A 20740-nucleotide genomic window follows, 5' to 3' on the forward strand; every position below is an offset into this window, starting at 1 on the left:
TTAGTCTAAATGGTAGCATGAATATGATATTGCGAGTAACTCAAAATAGAGAGTGTTATATCCCTTCCCCAAAGCAAAGCAATCCCTCACTTACGACCATAGCAATCCATAGCTAAACAATTTGAAAAACCCAAATGAAACTTTCATACCTCTTCATGAGTTTTTAATCTTGCTTCTTAAATGAACAAGATGTCAAGAGCTTCCCTCTTCACTAAATCATAAAGGGTACGAATGTCTTGTGGGTTCCCAAGCCCACAAACATTTGAGCTGAGGACCTTCATTGATTCCAACGGCGTTGTTCAATAGCCGCCGCCAATTCTATTTGCTCGGAAAAGCAATGCACGGTGCTCCTCTTATCAAATCGCTTCCTAGAAATGAGTTCAACAGAACTACCCTTCCTCTTTCTGGTTTGTGGTGAAACTAACCATTGAGACCTATTAGACTTAGGATGTTTTGAACCCAGACCCGACAGCCTCCTCCACTTTCTACTAACGAGCCCATCTAGCTTTTCATGGCCCACCAACAACTCCTGAGAACTACAATTGACTCCTTTAACTGGCCCACTGACCAGAGCTGGCCCTTCATCTTGACAACTCACTTCAACGGGATTTTGAAATTCAAACGTATCCACAAATAAATCAAATTGATCACCTTCCTTCAGTAACGGCTCCCTCAACTCCTCCTGAACACCTGCCACCCTTTTCGCAAACACCGCTACTATCATAAAATTTGTATCCGAATTGTGCAGCAAATTCATCTCATCTATTACAATATTTAAAAGATTATCACCTGAATCAGCCTTACCACCTCCCTGCTCTGATGAACCACCTACTGCCAATGATCCACCCACCTCCTGGCTGCCATAGAAGACGGCTTCTACTAATCATGGTATCAAGCTTTACCATCTTTAACTTTGTCACTAAAAGATGATGCTCTCAACCATGCCCCATAAGGAAACAAAACTTCCTCTATGACCTCTAACAGTCATCTGACACACTCATTATCACCATGTCCCAGATATCCACACCAGTAACAAAAGTTTGGTAGATGCTCGTGACTCACTCCAAAACGAGCAGCATAAAGGCTATCCCAAGTGCAAGAGGATGTCGCGTAATAATTAGGATTAAAATTACTAGATCGTCTCCTTAAGAAAAGTGTGCTTAAAATTAAACTCATACAATGATGGAAGATATTTACAAAGAAAAAATAAAAGTGATGGTATATACAATGAATGGAAGATAAAATTACTCAGATGAAAATTTTGAAAGTAGCATAATACAACTAAAATGATAAAATAAAGAGATATGAAAAATGTTTACGGTTTCAAGGAACGACTAAAGTTTCAATGATCCGTATAATAATTTCGAATAGTCTCCAATCAATCTCTTCAATTAAACTAGAATAATGATTCCATTTAATTGAAAGATTTAGCATTTAAGGTCAAGAAAATTAATCACTAAACATTAAGAATAAACAATTGATTATTCAAACATTCACAAATCTATTTGAATATCACATGGATTCTTCAAGCATCCAATGTATTCGAAAATTACAATAGATCAAGAAAAATATATAGATACTCAAATTTTTTAATAACAAAATCGTTCAATCGATCAAACTCACAATATAAACTCTATTATTGATTGGAAATAATATCTACATTATTAAACTTCACCTTTAACTTTAGTAAAATGCAAGAAAAAAAAATGACATAAGCGAAATAAATAAACTGAAATTAATAAGAGCTAGAGAGGAAGCTACAGGCAGAGGAGGTATGGGAGACCATGACAATAGTGTCACTCCACTGTGTTGTCTCCCTCTCCCTACTTGAGTTCTCTCAAAAACAAAAGAAAGCTAAGAGAAAATTAAATTGACTGAAAAAAAAGACTCATTCTAATTATAATTGTGCCCCCATCAGAGAATTGCTTCCTTCTTTTTATAACCGAGCGTCTGCATTAAAGACCAAAGGATATAACCATGCATCCATGTGCCCATGTTTTCATGCGAGAAAAAGCGTGCTTGCTCTGTATCCCAAACTCGACAAAGAGGACAATTGAATTCGGATAGTTGTTGTGCGTTGAACCAAGACAAGATCTGTAACCTGCATTACTTCAGTCCAAAAGCAGGAAAATAATTTATAGCATGTCTTTTGCCTTTTCATAAGCACGTTTCTTGTTTTGCATGTGTGAGGTTCCCAAAAAACCAGAAAATCAGCTGCCCCATTCGATTTTTGCTTCAACATGCTGCAAGGTCTAAGTGAATTACACGGTCCAATGTGTTGTGAAAAGCTGAAAAGATGAAACTCATAAAGGTGTTTTCTTTTGTCTAATTGCTTTTTGGCCTCCACGTGCATTTATCTATGAGAGAAATAAATATTTTGTCTACTTTATATTAAAACATATAAATATATATATATTTATATATGTCAAAACAAGAAGTTGTCGTCCTTTTCCATTTCTCGTCCTTTTTCATTTTTCTTGATCTTCATGGCTTGGTGGTCCCATATTTCTTTGTCCCTTGTGAAATAAACCAGCGGGTACTTATCTTGATAGTGCCATGCGCTCTTGCCATGAAAAGAATATTCAGCTTCTTGGTGGATGAACCAAATTGACCGTTTCTCTTTTCTTTATTTCAAGCATGATCTGTTTCCTTGATGCACTTCCCATTGAAAGTGTATGCGCATAAATCAGAGATATATCAGTTTTATTTAAAATAATAATAAGAAGAAATAACATACTTAAAAAAATAAATTAAAAAAATAAAAGATTAGAATATTAAAAATATGTTGTGCATGTGAAGAATAATTATCAAATTAAATTACTAGTTATAAAATAAAGTATAAACTATGATATTAAACAATTTAAATTACAACTCAAATTCATGCTTATTAACCATATTTCTATCTAAAACCAATAATAATATCATGAAACAATTAAAATACATTGATTTTAGATATATAAAATATGCAATATTTTAACTCAAACAGCTCGTAAGAGAAACTAACACAAACTGGAGCCTCCTCCCATTGCAAACTTTGTTCCCCGTAGCAGAGGTTTTGTAACATCCAGAGTAATACGAACAATCATAAATTCTGCCCAAGCCAACTCTCCCTCATCCAAATCAACCTCCTCAACCCTATTGATTTTTAAACTAACATTCTTCCCCATATAAGCATTCATTGTCCTAATGGGGAGATCATGAAGCCGAATCCAAAACTGAGCCTAAGAAATTTTTATAGTATGAATTTGTTACCTGCCATCCACCTCCTTCATCAATACCAAATGCTTATCAAAAGACTAAGGACCTTTACGCACTACCTTCTCTTTATCACAGAGATCCTCAAATTCAACCAAAAAGGAGAGGAACTAAGATCACAAAACTAGACACTCTTAACCAATCGCCAAGCCTTCCTCATAGTTGATTTAAATGCATCCCTATTAAAAAGCTTCTCAATGAACAAAAACATCACCAAACACTTGCCTCGCCGCAGATTCAGCTCCTCCAACTTTTCCACCTCCACAATCACTTCATCATTTTCATGTTCCGTCAATGACAACTGCTTATATTGCTCTTGTAAATCACTATCCATACTTCTAGTGAAGAAACACCCCACGGAAAAAGAAAATATTCAACACTGCATGGAGGCAGTGAAAACACACCACCACTTTCGCCCTAGAAGCCTAGAGAGAAAGACAGGAAAAATGTCAAAAGTATTGATAATAATATGAATTGAGATATATTTATATCTCATTCTTTATAAAAAAGTTTTTAAAATACTGTTACAATATAATTTTTTAATATTATTTTTGTTTTAAAATTTGAAAAAGTTAAACTATTTTTTGTATCTTGTTTGGAAGTTTGAAAATGTTGTAATGATTAGGTAATTATTAAATGAAAAAAAGTTGAAAATTTGAAATTGAAAAGTATTTTTGTTTGAGCTATGTTTGCGAAAAAAAATTATAAGAAATTCTTAAATGAGATGAGATAGTTTGTGTTGTCAAACGAGGCCTTAGAGCCACCATGGTGTACTTGGGGCATCCCAAATGGGAGACTGACATTATGGTGGCACTAGAGGGACTCAATCTGGGTTGCCGAAAGTGGAGATCCAATTGTGTGGCCATTTGATACCCATTTCTTAATTTATGTTTTTTAAATATTTTATTCTCATTATGCATTTTATTAATTTTTTTAAAAGTTGACTGTGTATAAATATGATACATGTCCTGTTCTGCTTAATAATAATGCGGTAGAGCCATGTTAGAGTTCGTCATTGAACTAGAACTGTGCATTTCCTTAGTAACTCCAACTCCGCCCGACCACCTGCTCCGACTTCAATTCCAATGCAGTCGGAAAGTCATAATTCAGAGTTAGACTTTTTGTTCAAAAATTGATCAGAATCTCTGACCTTATAAAAAAAATTCGCGACTACCACTTTTAATTCCAATGTTTTCCATGTTTCTTCCGACCTTTTATTTGTTTTTTTCACTTCTGATTCCAATCTTTTCCATTTGAGAAAAATTATCTTCCCAAGCCACTTTTCACACCATTCAGATTCCCAACATCTGACACTTTAAGAAAATTTTCTTTAATATGTTTTCTTCCACCACTTTTTCTTTCCAAGTAACAGAGTTTCCTTTATGTTTGTTTAACTACACACAACTCTCTCTCTCTCTCTCTCTCTCTCTCTCTCTCATGAGAGTTTTGGATTGTCAAGAAAGAAAATAGAGAAAAGAGGAAGAAAATTCACACATTCCTTTAACAACGACAAGTTCATTCCTCTTATTGTTGGTCTTGTTCTACTTTCAACGAAAGGTTGAACAAACATAAATACAAAAGTAGTGAGTTGAGATGTTGAACTGACAACAACAAGTTCATTAATTTATGAAAATAGAAGGTGGTTTACAGAGAGGCAACTCAACATATTTTAATGAACTTGTCGTTGGTTGTGCTCAATACACTGAAAAAGAAAACCTCATTATAATAATTGTAGAACTCGGGGGATATGAGTTAAAATGAAAAGGAAAAGGGCAATGAACCACATGTTTAGGCTCATGCTCCTTGACTGAGCTAAAAAGGGATCTGCCGAAAGTAGTTTGCGTTAATTCAATAAGTGGATTAATTTTTATTTACTTTTAAGTAAAACTTTGTATTCATTTATAAATTGTATCACTCAGTATATGATCTTTCATTCTCTATAATGTTTCTAATACAATCTGGTACTTCTTCTATCCAAGCTAACTCAAACTGTAAATGTAAGGCTTCCTTTGCTAACAAATGTGTTGCCTCGTTTGAATTTCTGTACAAAAACTGGACATTCCACCCATTCTTTGTGTTCAATAGTTTCTTAACATCTTCTATAACACTCCCATAAAAAGCAATATCTTCTTGCACATCATTTACTGTATTAACATTAACTTGGGTATCTTCTTCAAAAATTACCTTGTTAAAATTAAGATCCTTGCAGAGTTCCATAGTTTTCCATAGAGCATAGCTTTATCCAACAACAGGATGATCTACATTGCTTCTTTGTCTACCCATTGCAACCACCTTTATTTCTTTTTGTTCCACAACTGCATCTCAGTTAGCCTTTACATAGTTTTCCTTTGGCTTCTTCCATTTTAGTTTTCTCCTTTCTTCATTACTACCTTGACTCTTCCTTAAAGTTTGTTGAGCCAATTGGAATTCTTTAAGACCATCCTTTGCTATTCTGACCACTTGACTTGGGCTTTTGAACTTCCCTTCAAATATAAATTCGTTTCTTCTTAACCATAGGCTCCACATAACAGTGGGTATCTCTTTTATCTCTGGCTTACTTAGCTTCTCCATCAACTTCTCTCATAAAGCTAATAGATCAGCTTCTTCGTTTTTCCACTTATGCACTACACTCAGAGATTCTGACCAAACATCACTTGCGGTAGGGCATTGCCATAACACATGCATAGTAGTTTCCTCTTCCTTTCTACATACAAGATAATAAGGATTATCTAAATTTTCTTGAGGAATAGGTTCATCCTCGAGGCTAAAAGCTCATTTCCTACTCTCCATATAAACAACATTACTTTCCCTAGGACATTCAACTTTTACAACCTTTTCCATCTTCTATCAAATTCTCTTCCCCCTTAAAATTCACCTTTAATGGTCTTTTTTTTTGGTCAACTTCCACATGGTATACACTTTTTACTGAGAATAGACCTTCTTTTGAATGGTCCCACACAAGTTTATCTTCAATATCCATTCTGCTTATTGATATACTACATATTTGGTTTGCTTCCTTTTTGTTAAAAATTCTTCTAATCAACTGCTCATTCCATTTCCCTCTGCACTACATCAGTTCACTAACCTTTGCTTCTCTATCCAAAATCAATATTGAGGATTGTATACTAAATGTTGAGGGAGTAGATAGCCATTTATTTCCTCATATCTTAATACTTTTGCCATTGCCAACCATCCACCTCAGTCCGTCTCTCAGTAAGTTCACTGCATTCCACACACCTCCATATGAGAGATGGTCTATAAGCCAATTTTGCCTCAAGCAAATAAGTTGATCTGAAGTACTTCTCTTTGTAAATCTTGACTACCATACTTCTCGAGTTCTGAATGAATCTCCACTCTTGCTTGACCAACAAAGCCATATTAAAACTTTCTACAGTAATTCTATGCATCAGCCTCTATTCATGCTGCACACCACACACTTATAGGTTTTTATAGGGTGTAGAGATGCTTTTCATAGGATATATAGATATTTTTATAGGGTGTATAGTGTGCAGTGATGAATAGTAGTTGCTCCTAATATTTTCTCAACTTTCTAAGTGCCTAAAACCAAGTCCACATCTTCATTTTTGCTTCCCCATCTTTTCCTAACAGCACCAGTGCACACTGTTGCATTTTTGTTGGTTTCCCCATCAAAATTTTGCAAGTATTATATTGATCTCTTAGGACAAGTTTTTTGGGAGTTTGAAATACTAATAGTGTAGGTTGCAACTGGTTGGAGTACAGCCTGTGACGCCCCCAGATTTCTGTTTGAGATCGGACAGACATCTGAAGTGTCAAGACATGCAATACAAGGTTACCTGCCCTATGTCATGACATATAGGATGTAATGTTCCTAACATACGTCTAGCATTATGCAATATTCGCAGCGGATAATAATTTTTTTTAATACTATGCACCAAACTTATAACATCCCAAATAATTAAAACATAATCCATGCATACTTAACAAAATAAATATCCACAATTACATCACGGGTCTCAAAAGACTGTAATCTCAAAACATGGGAGACTAGACTCCATATTTACAGTACCAAAATACACTACTGAACCAGTTCGTTGAGTAACTCGCTTAACTCAACTAACGAGGCTAGAATACTGTAAAAAAAACTAACTATAGAAGCTGAAAGCTTTGCATCGCGTCTGCGGTGTCTAGTCAACCTCCTCAGCCTATCGGTGTTTGCTCCATGTTCTGAACCTAACACATCACCTACCATTCGGAAAGAATGGTAGTTGGAACTATTACCGTGAGATTTGATTACCAATTTCAGCAAATTAACATGAAACTTTCACACAGGTTAATGATGCATGCATAAAAATAAAAAGGTATGAATGCACCATCAAAATCAAAAGTAAATATAACATAACTTGACATAACATGACATAAAATAATAATCATAATGTGACTTGACATAACATGGCATGAGCTGACATAATTGAACTGAAACAGAAACTTAGCTTGATGTGACATAAACTTAAATCATAACATGGACGTGAACTTGAAACATAACATGGACGTGAACTTGAAGCTTGACATGAATGTAAACTTAAACATTACGTAACGTGAAATATGACTAGAATGTGAAACACATGAATTTGGAATCTTATTCAATAGATTTAATTAATAAACTGACCATATGGGTGCTACACGGGACCCCTTGAGCCGTGTGTTCCTGCCGATTACCGCATCACAACACAGGTATCACACCATCTGTGAGTGTGTTAATACGTACTCCACAGTTGTTGTAGCACCACGTATTCTACGTGTTACAATTGTTGTGTCTTATGTAGTGTATACTCCATAGTTGTTGTGACCTCATACTTCATGCTCCACAGTTGTTGTGGCCCCATGAATTGTTTGTGCCACACTTGCTGTGTAAATTCGTAAAAATAAAATATGACTCCATCAGTGTTAGTGTCTGGCGCGCTCTGGTGACCAGCTAGTTAGGCCTCATTTGTAACCTGTTGACTGTACTTCGTCAACACAAGGAATTTCATATCTATTTAGACACTCAACGTGAACAAAGGAGTTCCATTAGGATATTACCTCATCCTATCACTTAGGGTCATGATTGATATGAATAACTTAACATGACTATTCTCGAGATACACAAACTGTATTCGAGACCAGACGCGACATGAATACGAAAGGACAGGAGTCCTGATATAGCGTAACGTGACATGAACGTAAGATGACAGACATGACGTACTTTGAGACATTAATATAACAAACAACATTTCATAACATGGTATAGCATGTAACAGACAATAGTACATAACGTGGCATAACATGTGATAGAATATATTGTGTAACAAATAAGTATTTCATGATAGAATAATTCATGTAACAGATAAACATGTGATGACATGGCATTGTATGGCATATATAACAATATACAAACATAAACTATAGTTTTCCTTACCCATTACACATACACAAAAAAACTGATAGTAAGTTAAGAGTTAACTTATATTGTTTGTCGCGTTCAAAAAAAATAAAGTACGAAACACGAGAAACTGTAACAGGATATTTTAAAAGTTAGAAATTTAATTACTAACAATTAGAAATGTGTAAAAGAGACAACTTAGAGTAAAATTACCATTTTACCCTCTACATATGGAAAAATGACTATTTTACCCTAACTTAAGGATTTCACATCTTAATTCCAAAAATTTCTAAAATTTACATTCCTCATGTAAATTTTATCCTAAATTCAAATATCAAATCAGAAAAATTTAAAAAAAATTACAACTATGGAAAACACACTATGGCCAAAACATCCATAGACCATTTCTCTTGATTTTTGTTGCAATTCCTTCCAATTTCAAAACTCATGCTTGACCCAAAATTTTGCAACAAGGATCTTCCTATCCTAAGATTAAAACCACACTTAAAACATCTATTTAGAAAAAACTAATAATCAACACCAAACTTTTTGTAAAAAGATCCAAACACTTGAGTCACAAGTTTTGACCCTAAAACAAAACATCTCCAAGAATTCCAAAAAAATCAAATCTTACCTCTAACATATTCATAACATCATCTTAAGATCAAACATGCTTTAAATCATCAAAATAAAGTCACCAAAGTCACAAAATAACACTTGGAGTTTTTTACACTTAGTCCAAAAACAAAAACTTTTTCCTCAACTAGTTTTGATAAATCTCTTGATTAATAGCTTAAGATGTGAGATATTTGAAATAAAACATCACATGGTTTTAAAATGTGTCCTAAAGAATATCCAACCATCAAACTTAAAATCACATGGCTAAAACTCAATAAAACATGGATCTAACCCAAAAACATCAAATCTTAGGCCTAACCGAAATTCTCTTGCATAGAAAAATCATATTTTTAAAACTAATGGTAAATATATTTAAAATAACATCCTAACATGAAAATAAGAGACTTAGAATCATCATAGAAAAATATCAAAACCATTAGAGTAAGATCAAGCCACGAAATATTCAAATTTTCTCCAAATAAAAACTGTTTTTCCACTTCCAGTTCTCAAGTTTCTAAATTTAAGAAAATCTATCATCAAAAACTTTAGTCATGCCACAAGACTTCATTGAACACTCTTAAAAACATGTTAACAACACTCCATAAAATTTTTGGGCCAAGATATGTCCATTAGGTTGGTCAAAAATTTCAAAACATAACATACTCTCCAGTTTCAAGCCCAGAATGACATTTTCATGGTTAAAAATACTTTCGACTAACCAAATGACCATGGGATGATACAAATAACATATCTATAGAAATTAGAATTAAATAAAAACAACTGTTATGAATGAATCATCGTGTAAAAATAATTACAAAAGGTCGAAAAGCTCCACGCAAAAATACCCAGAAATCTGTCCGAGAGAGTTCTTTTGGGTTTCTCTCTAAGAACGGGGTGAAGAAGTTATGAAAGGGAAGGAAATGTGTCTTACACGACTCAAAGCTTTTGTAGGGGAAAATATGGACCTGAATGACCTTGATTAGATGTGGCTATGTGATATAAAGTGGAGAATAGTGAGGGGCAAAGGACAGTCTGCAGAAGCTATGAGATATGTAGGTTGATGGGGTGGGTTTCTCCCTCTCATCAAGGCACTATTGGGTGCAGTCAAGGGTAGTGAATGGTCTACCATGTGGAGGAGGAAACTTCTTCTAGAAGCCTTACCAAGGTGGCTAAATTGGTGGGCCTTAACCAAGTGGGCTTCAACTTGGGATTTAAAGAGGGTTTGGTTAGGGTTTGAGATGCTATCAAATCCAAATCCAATTTTTCTTGACCCAAACAAATTTTCAAGGTTTAAAAGGTTGGATAATGATGTCATAACAAAAATTTGAGAAATTAATAACATGTAGAAGTGATTTAATCAAATGATTAAATACAATGCTAGAAATTGGATCAAAGAGGGTTTGAAGGCCAACTTTAGGGTTTGGGAAAACCGTTTAGGGTTTCGGTTTCAACCAAGTTTTTGGAATTCCAATTGGATTTCAACCATTTAGGGTTTCATTAGGGTTGAAACCCTCTTTGATCAGACTCAATCTGGTTGATCAGATGAAATTATTTTTTACTTGGGTGGCATAATCTTACACCTTGATTTCCTTCACAAATCCATCTAATGGTTTCTCTTTGTGCCAAATGTCTAATACTTTCACTATGTATGGCTAAGATCTTGCCAAATGTTTAAATAAAACTTCTCTAACCTAATTTGGACATTTCACACTGTGATTTTGAAAATACTGCACTTAGTACGCTTATCGAGGTTACTATTCATTCCAAAGAAATGTATAATAAATTTAGTACTGAAAAATCCTAAATATTCATATTAACCTAAAGTTAAAATCGTTTACCAAAATTCAATACTGAAGTGCCCCTAAAAATTCAATACTGAAGTGCCCCTAAAAATTCAATACAGTTTATTTTTATCCTTGTTTAAAAACTGACTTCAAGCTCTTTCATATTTCAGTAGCAAACCTTATAATTTTACTCATTCCTCCACCCTGGCTCTTTCAAAAAGTATATAATCATCAGCAAACAATAGGTGATTAATTCAAGGTTTAGCTCTTAGGAGCTCTGCCAATGCTGGCTCGTAAGAGCTCTCATCGTTCCTTTTTCATACACACTAGTGGTGAATTAGCATTTGAACCCATATCCTTTCTCTCCTGAAATTTATTTTCTATAGTGGTGTAAAACCATTGAATTGCAATATCACAAACAGTTTGTTGTCAAAGAGCCATGGCCTTCCTTCCATGATGCACTGCTTATCAACTTGATTGGCAAATACCATTACGAAAAATATTCGATCCCACCTCCTAAAACTTAGTTCTCTTGCTCATCCTCAACCCTTTGGCTATCATATATTCAATCACTACTTGATTGATACTCCTCTCCATCCATACCTTCCCAACCAAGCTTAGTTCTCCTTTGTAGTTCAAGTCCTCTGATATGTCATCTCCAAGCTTTATATTCAGAGCTTCCTTTTCCGTTAACCTCAACCTCTCCCATCTTTCCTCTATGTCGTTCATCCTTTTCCACCTCCAATGCTCTATCGTCTCCCGCCAAATTTAGTCACTACTTCACCTCATCCACCACACAACCACGTACAAATCATTTTCCACCTCCTAAAGTCGTCATGGTACCTCTACCACACAACCACCTCCAATTCTGTTAAAATCTTAGTGGACCCCACTCACCTCATCCTTTTTCTAGAGAGAAAAGACTCTCAAATTATATCCTACTTCAACAACTTGCACATGGTTTAATAAGTGGATTGATTGGTTGTACCTTTAGATCACAATTAATACAAAGACAATACACGTAGGGGAATTCCGCTTCCACTACCTATATTCTCATTTAGGAAAAGTAAGAATAGAAATGGATAACTAGAGTTGAAAAATACGATCTTTTGAGGCACAAAAAACACACCATTAGGCCTCATCCACCAACAGAAATAAAGTAAGATCAGCCTTATTTTGAAGATCCAAAGCTAAAGAATCCATTGGTGTTGTGCGTATAGATGATTGAGGGGCGAATTTCATGTGGCTGCACATAGGGTTCACGTGCACAACTTAGACAACACATGAGTTAAACATGTTGGTCGAATGGCGGTAGTATTTGATCCATATTGTAAAATGTAAATCGACAACTAAAAAGTGTGGTAGGTGGTGGTATAGTGCATGTACATACTTGATGGCGGAAGAGCAATAGATTGAGCATTTACCTACAAAAAAAGTTGAAAAAAAAATGCTATGAAAACAGAGAGGGGGAAGAGGAAGAAGGAAAGTAGAAGGTTCCAATAGAAAAGCTTTTGGTTTCTAAAAAGAAGAAGAAATTTTAAATGTTGGGTTTGAAATTGTTAGTTTATTATTAGTTATTACCATAAAAGAAATTATCCCACAATATAGTCAAAAGGAAGGCGCATAGAAGATTTTCATAAAAAAAAAAAAAAAAAAGCCGGTACACACACATATATTGAATTCCCCATGATTTTTAATGTATCCAACAATTTTATATAGCCTTGCTAACTTGATTTGGATTGACACAAGCTAATAGAGTCCTAGTTCCTTCATAATTCATATTCCACATTAGTGACCTGTTTTAGCATTAGAAAGAAAATGAGTTGTGTTAACCTAATTATTTGTTTTAGGATTCATCTATAAATTTAAATGGGTAAATTCAAGCTATCTTATGTTGGGGTCAATTCAGATATGACTCGAATAATTATAAATATAAAAATCTGATTTGTTTATTATGCAGATCAATTAAAATAATAAAATTCAAATTTGAACGATATTATGACAAGTCTCAAATGTACAAGCTTCAACCTGTATAACAAACCAACCAATATGACATAAATTATAAACTATATTACATCAACTGGTGATTACGCCCAAAGAATAACGCAGTAGTTGTAGCACATCTTTGGGGTGTCGATTCCACGGGGAGACAAATTAAAAGAATAGCAAGAGGGACAAAGAAATTAAGAAAAATATTAAATAAGTAATGGAGAATAAAAATTAATTTTAAATGTAAATTAAAGTGAAGCAAAGTGATTAACGGAAAAAGTACTCAAATTTTACGAACAGTAGAGCGTCAAGAATCTCTTGCACAAATCCGGTATTTTAATTATTCTTAATTCATTGGATAACACAATTAGGAACTCAATTTACGAAATTTTCAATCGGAAGGTATAGACTTATAAACCAAAATTAAATCAAATATAACCCTTTGAAAAAACATTCACCACTTTTAAGATACGTAAATTACTACCCCTATTGAGAAAATCCAATGACGACAATATACTCATGGAGCGATATTGTAGCAAACAACTAAATCAATATAGATAAATAATTGATCCAAACATAATCAAAGAACTAATCCATTCAATAGAAAAAGCATGACTGAATCCATAAATAGAATAAATTCTATGATTATTCGGAGAAGAAAACATCAACGATGAATTGAGAATGATAAAACAAAAGAGTTTTAATAATTGAAAATCAAATACATGAATTAAAAATAAATTAGAAATACCATTTAATGTGCAAGTTCATCCCTAACCCTACTTGAAAATTTAGTTACCCATAAATATACTGGACAACAAAAATCTTCAGAGAAAACTAAAGTAAATGGTGGCCATGGAAGTGATTTTCTCCTCTCTTCAGATCTGTCTCTTGTGCCTCCGCTCTCCTATTTCGTGCTAATGATATGCTTATATAGTGTAAGAAAGAAACCATAATGTCCTCTTGATTTCCGCATAAAAAAATCGCCTAAATTTTAAGACTTACCTTGGCAGTCACGTACACCCTTTACGAGTTCGAATTTGGAAATCCTTCTTAGAGACAAAGTTATAGCCCTTTAAGATAGCTTTCTAATGCATCAAGAATCGCATTAATTTGATATGTGAGTAAAAAGATACAGTCAAAATACTAAAATATGTCCAGACTGTCTCCTAGCGAATTTCAAACTTGGACTTCTTGTGGTTTCATTTTGTGATTTTTTTCTTTTTCTTTTCTTCCAAATTACTCTCAAACCCCATGAATTTCCTCCTTTGAATTTGACTGGGCTTGACTTGCTCTTTTATAAACTCTGAAATTAAATATAAAAAAAACTGCCCAGGAGTATCCCAACGTAAATAGAAATTCAATTAAAGAATACACATTAATTGCTCTATGACTTCTATTCACATTTTAGCATTTTAGTCCAATAATAAGGTATTTAGAGTACACTTTCGCACACTCATCAACTGGATTTAGATAGTGAGCTGAGTTGAAATAAAAGTTAAATAAAATATTGTTAGAACATTATTTTTTAATATTATTATTATTATTTCAAAATTGAAAAAATTGAATTGTTTATTATATTTTGTGTTGAAATTTAGGAAAATTGTAATGATGAGTTGAGATGAGATAGGTATCCAAACCAAGGATAGTAAGTTGAGATGAGATGAGTTGATATGAAAGTTAAAAGTTAAATAAAATATTATTAAAATATTATTTTTTAATATTATTATTATTTTGTGATCTGAAAAAGTTGAATTATTTATTATATTTTGTGTAGAAATTTGATAAAATTGTAATAATGAGATGATATAAGATGAAACACTCTTACTATTCAAATGATTGATGGACACTTTGTGCTACACTAGTTTTCTTTTTGTATAAAATGATCTTCATCCTTTATAACAAAATAATTAGATTTTTAAATTTGTTATAATTGATCTAACCTTTTTTAATTTTGTTGAGGAGTGAAATCCAAAGACTAGAAGCCATTTTTAACAACCAAATTTATAAATAAAAGAAAAATGATATTTGTAATTTTGAATTATACAATCTTAGTGTATTTATTTTGAAAAAATAAAAATTCTATGTACAGTCATTTTTTTGCATTCTACTGATGTGATTAGTTGTGTATTGAAAAATTGATACAGTTAATTATATTAATAAAATATATAAAAAATACATAAAAATTACTGTATATCGAATTATTAAAAAAATAGAATACTTTAAAGCAAGATGCTTCTGCCGGATCTTCTTAGGGCGATCCACCAACTGGGCCCAGCATCTTTGGGTCAACTCTAGTCTATTCATGAAAATAACGTGAATGCAACTCACCACATCTTATATAACAACAATGGAGGCACGTGGGTAACGAATAATCCACACCTAAAATTGGGCAATTCTAATTCAATAATTTTTTTAAAAAAATAAAAAAAAATTTGTATTTTTTTTTTAGCTTCTTCAGCAGTCTTCTCTGTTTTAGCTAGTAAAAAAAAAAAAATCACTTTTAGGCCTGTTTGAATACTTTTTTTAAAAAAAATATCATTTCTATTGATGAAGAATGCAAAGATAGGAAATTTTGTCACCGTTACATAAACTGTTCTCACAAAACAATAGACATAATTTGCATTGGGCCATCTCTATCCAAATTTGCTCATTTTCTTAAAATAGAGCATATTAAGCTAACTGATGAGCAACACCATTAGCTTCACGATAAACAAAACCCACCTGCCAACTTGGCTTTTTTGAAAGCATAACTCTAACATCATGGATGACATGTCCATAGTCAGTACATAAATGCTCTTCACTAGTTGCAGCCTTCACAATAATCTGTGAATCACCTTCAAACACTACCCTGACAAATCCTAGCTCTGTACATACTTCCAATTCCTTTCTCAGAGCCATTCCTTCTGCAATCACAACCTTAACACAAGGCTTAATTTATGGACAAACGCATGCCATAACTTCCCCATATTCATTCTTGAAAACAATACCAAGGCCTACTTTATTCTGTCTTGTACACACAAAGGCATCCCAATTAGCTTTTATCCATTGATGACTTGGTTTCTTCCATCTTACCTCACTTTTGTCAAATGCACTAAGAACAACACATGTATCTTCTCAAATTAGTGATATCACAAAAGAATCCCTATATGATGATGTTGAGGACTCTCAAGATCTTTCCCATGAACTACATAGTTTCTTCTAATCCATATCCTCCTTAAGATGAAACAAGCCAATTGAAAATCATCCACATATAGCTTAGTGGACATATGCGACCATAACATAGAAAATTTTGGAAATGTAGCGGGCCATTTCTGTATTTGACATTGAGAAACAACCCATACATCACTTGCAGTAGGACAAGTCCACAAAACATGCAACACTGATTCAGTCTCCCTTTTACATATCCCACATACATCAGACTCAATTACTCTTCTTGTAACCAAATTTTGTGAAATAGGCAGAATATCATGTACATCCTTCCACACAAAAAGTTTAATCTTTATGGGCAAAACTAAATTCCACATCTGCTGCCAATTTATCACCCCTGCTGATACACTAAAACATTCTCATTCCATTTGTTTTGTAAGAGTTTGTTATAAATAATAGACACTTCTGACACTAAAAGATCCATTTGCAAAATAACCTTATATCAATTTATCTCGAGCATTTCTTCTACTTAGTGAAATCTTACAAATTAATTCCACCTCCTCCATCTGAAAAATCTAAGATAAGACTTCCTTCTTCCAACAACCCTCCTCTTTATTGATCAATTCTGAAATAGTAGCATCACTACCCATAACTTGTATAAGAGATTGTATCTTACTAGGAACATTTCTAGAAATCCACTTATCATGCCACATATGCTAATATTAATCTCATCCCCAACTCTCCAAAGGCAACCAGCTTATAGTAAAGAAATTGAGGACCATAAACTTTGCCAAATCATCGAAGAATTATTACCATTTTTTGCCTTAAGTACATTTCCATTCCAAAAATACTTCTCCCTCATAATTGTTGCAACAAGAGAACTTGGATTATTCAACACCCTCCATACTTGCTTTGCCAACATAGCACAGTTGAATAATTATAAGTCCCTAATGTCCAATCCCCCATCCTTCTTAGATTTCCCCACACTCTTCCAATTCTTCCAATGGATCTTATTTTGATTATTACAATTTCCCTACCAAAATTTTTCCACCATAGAATAGATCTCCTTTAGCAATCTCTTTGGCAACTTGAACACACTCATAGTATATGTTAGGACAGCTTGGATCATAGCTTTTAACATGACTTCTTTTCCAGATAAAAAAATTAAAAATTGTTCTTCTAGTTTGAAATCTTAGTCCATATCTTCTCTTTGATAGCTCTAAAAGATTGATACTTAGACCTACCAATCATGGTTGGAAGGCCTAAATACTTATCATAATTGTTGCTTGCTGAAACAGTAATTGCATTAACTAATTTAGCCCTTCTAACAACACCAGTATTTGAACTGAAAAAAAAAAAAATAGCTTTCTCTTTATTCAAATACTGTCCAAACTGTTTGAAGGCTTGTTTGAATACTAAATACTAAATTATTTTATTTCATTTAATAATTATTATAATTTTATCAAGTTTTTATATAAAATATAATAAGTAATTTAATTTTTTCAAATTTTAAAATAAAATTAATATTAAAAAATTATATTATAATAATATTTTATTTTATTTTTAATAAAATATCTCATATCATTTCATCTAAATTGTGTAACTAAACTAAGGCTTAGTTTAATTGCTCAACTAATTGCTATAACAATTGGTTTATCTTCTGATTTGGTCAAAGACGTGAGAATTGAAAAAACAAGCACCGCACTTAAGAGTTGGCATTGAAAGTTGGCAAGAGACTTGATTTTTCATGGAAGTTAGGAATCATTAATTGCATATATTGAAAATGAAAAGATTGTTTAGATATATAGTAAGTTATGTATTCCGGTTACGTTGATGGGTTGACTATTATTTTGAAAGTAGTAGCTTCACGACTTTAAGGCTTCATTTGATTATACATTATAGATGAGATGAGAAATTTTATTAAAAGTTGAATAAAATATTATTATAATATAATTTTTTAATATTAATTTTATTTTAAAATTTATAAAAATTAAATTATTTTTTATATTTTATGTAAAAATTTGAAAAAATTATAATAATTATATAAAATGAGATGAGATTAGATAATTTGATTTTTGTTAACCAAACCAGTCCTATGGTGTGTTTTTTTTTTTTTTTTGTTAATTTTTTGACAAATCTTGATCTCATAATGACATTAATGTAATAGAACTTCTTTGTATAATTTGTGTGAGCTTGCTGAAGAGTGGAGGGTGTGCCCTCCTAGTAATTACACAATCAATAGCACCAAGTTCCAACTATATGATGAGATGTTATTCTGCCATTGGTCAGCCTTTGTAAAAATGATCGTAGCCCAACAAGAAAATAGATGAAAAGATTTTACATGCAGCCCAAGGGAGTTAGGCCTTTTTTGAAATTTAAACTGAACGGAGATTAATCTAATTTTAAACTGAGTTTAATATCTAAATATTCAAATATCAAATCACTAAATTCATCTTAACTCAAAACCTTTTTATATGTGAGACTCACAACTTTTTTCAACTCAACACCTTTTTACACATATGACTCACAACCTTTTCAATTTTCTATTAATACATCTAAACTCATATTAACATCAAAATATATCTAAATTCATCTTATGTGGGTTCTATAAAATTTACTCCACCATCTCAACTCAATACTATTTATAAAGAACTCAATTCAGCTCAATATCCAAACAGATCTTTAGTGAGAACAAATGTTTTTAAAAACTTGTGCAGCTATTGAATTGGGGTTTTTGAGTATTCTCCATCCTTGTTTTGTAAGCAAGGCTAAATTAAATATCTCCAAATATATGATTCTATGAATCCCAATCCTCCTCTTATTTTTTGCATTCACATCTAATCTCAGCTCCTCCATTATATTCTCTCATCTCTTTCTTTATTTCTCCACCATAATTTGGGAAGTGTAGAGTTAAGTTTTTAGTATATGCTCCTCGAAAACTTAAAGACATTCATGATATAAGTAGGAATTATTTGTAATATTGTTTTAATAAGGATCTCTTTCCCAGCTTAAACTAAGAAATTGTTCTTCTAACTACTTATCTTCTATCATACTCTCTCTTTTATACACTTGAAAGTATTGTATGCAATGGATCGAATACTTCTAGCACAAGCTACAATTGTGCATGGGGCTTCACGTTCTTGAAAATGTGAAACATTTAAATACATTACGAAGGCATGGCTAATAACATATAATATGATCACTGAAGGAAAGTGAAATGCTGGCCATTCTATTGACTTCAAAAATATGAACAAATTGATTAAACCCCCCATGTATCCATGAATCATGAGTGGACCCTTGAATTCATGGATCTCTTTCAACATCATCAGAGCTTGAGAGATAGAGAAACTCATTCCCAACTTCAATCATACATACTTATATTTTAAAATTCAATGAATAATGGTGTCGATCTATAATCGCTATTCATTGTCAATCTTATCAAATTATTACAACTTTGATGAAGTTAACACAAGCACGAGCAGTGTCAAAGGATTCATACACATGGAGTGATAACTGATAAGGTTGCCTTATATGTCCTTATCTCTATTCTTCATATCGTCTTGATCTTCTTATGTCCAATCAATTCCATTTTTTTCTTCTGTTGTGATCTCCTCTTCATCATCATAATAATGTTGAAATTCTTTTGATCAACTATAAATAAAATAATGCTCAACAATTTGGGCTAGTCATCTTAGGTTGCAATAGAACCCTACGAATGCTAATTCTCAAGCTCATTTTCCTCAAGCTAGTCATGATAGTTGCCATAGAACCTCAAGAATACTCATTCTTAAGGATAAAATCTCAAGTTTCCTCAACCTTGTTCTTCACTATCATAATCATAAAAAATTCTATGTGTAGTCACTTTTACGTACTCTTTTGTGCATTATCATAATCATAGCCATTATCTTCCAAGTCTCTTGTCGGATAAAGAGGATTCTAATGATGTCACAGCCGTGGTGACACCTCCAAAGTTTCCATCCTAACAATCAGAGCTACCATCCTTGCATTCTCATTCAGTCGTTACATTGTATTCATGCAATTCCTCCACTTGAGCAATTCGTTCATTACTTCCACATATTATGACCAAGATTGAATCAAGCTCTGATGCCAATTAATGCAACGTGCAAGCCAAATCTAACATTGCAAAAAATGTGACGAAATAGACAAAACACATATATGCTTCACAAAAACAAAACAACTCTTTCATAAATTTTAAAGCACTCAATCTAAAATAACAATTAACAGGTAATAGAAAAAACCTCTGCCAAAGATTATTTTCATAATTACATATTCAATAATAATAATTGTTCCGCAGACATCCTAATTGTCTTAATAGTTACTGGATTAAAATTGTGTATTAAAATACACATTAGGCTGATTTACCTATTTTTACTCGAGCGAGACTAGAGTGAAGTCCGCTCAAACTTTTTTGGTTGATTCTCGCTCGACTGAAGTCACGCTATTTCGTAAATTCACTTTTAATTATAAGATACATTTAACGTTTCATATCAAGTCATATTAATTTATAATTTTATTGTTATCATAT

Source organism: Carya illinoinensis, chromosome 1, assembly GCF_018687715.1.
Source record: "Carya illinoinensis cultivar Pawnee chromosome 1, C.illinoinensisPawnee_v1, whole genome shotgun sequence".
NCBI lineage: Eukaryota > Viridiplantae > Streptophyta > Magnoliopsida > Fagales > Juglandaceae > Carya > Carya illinoinensis.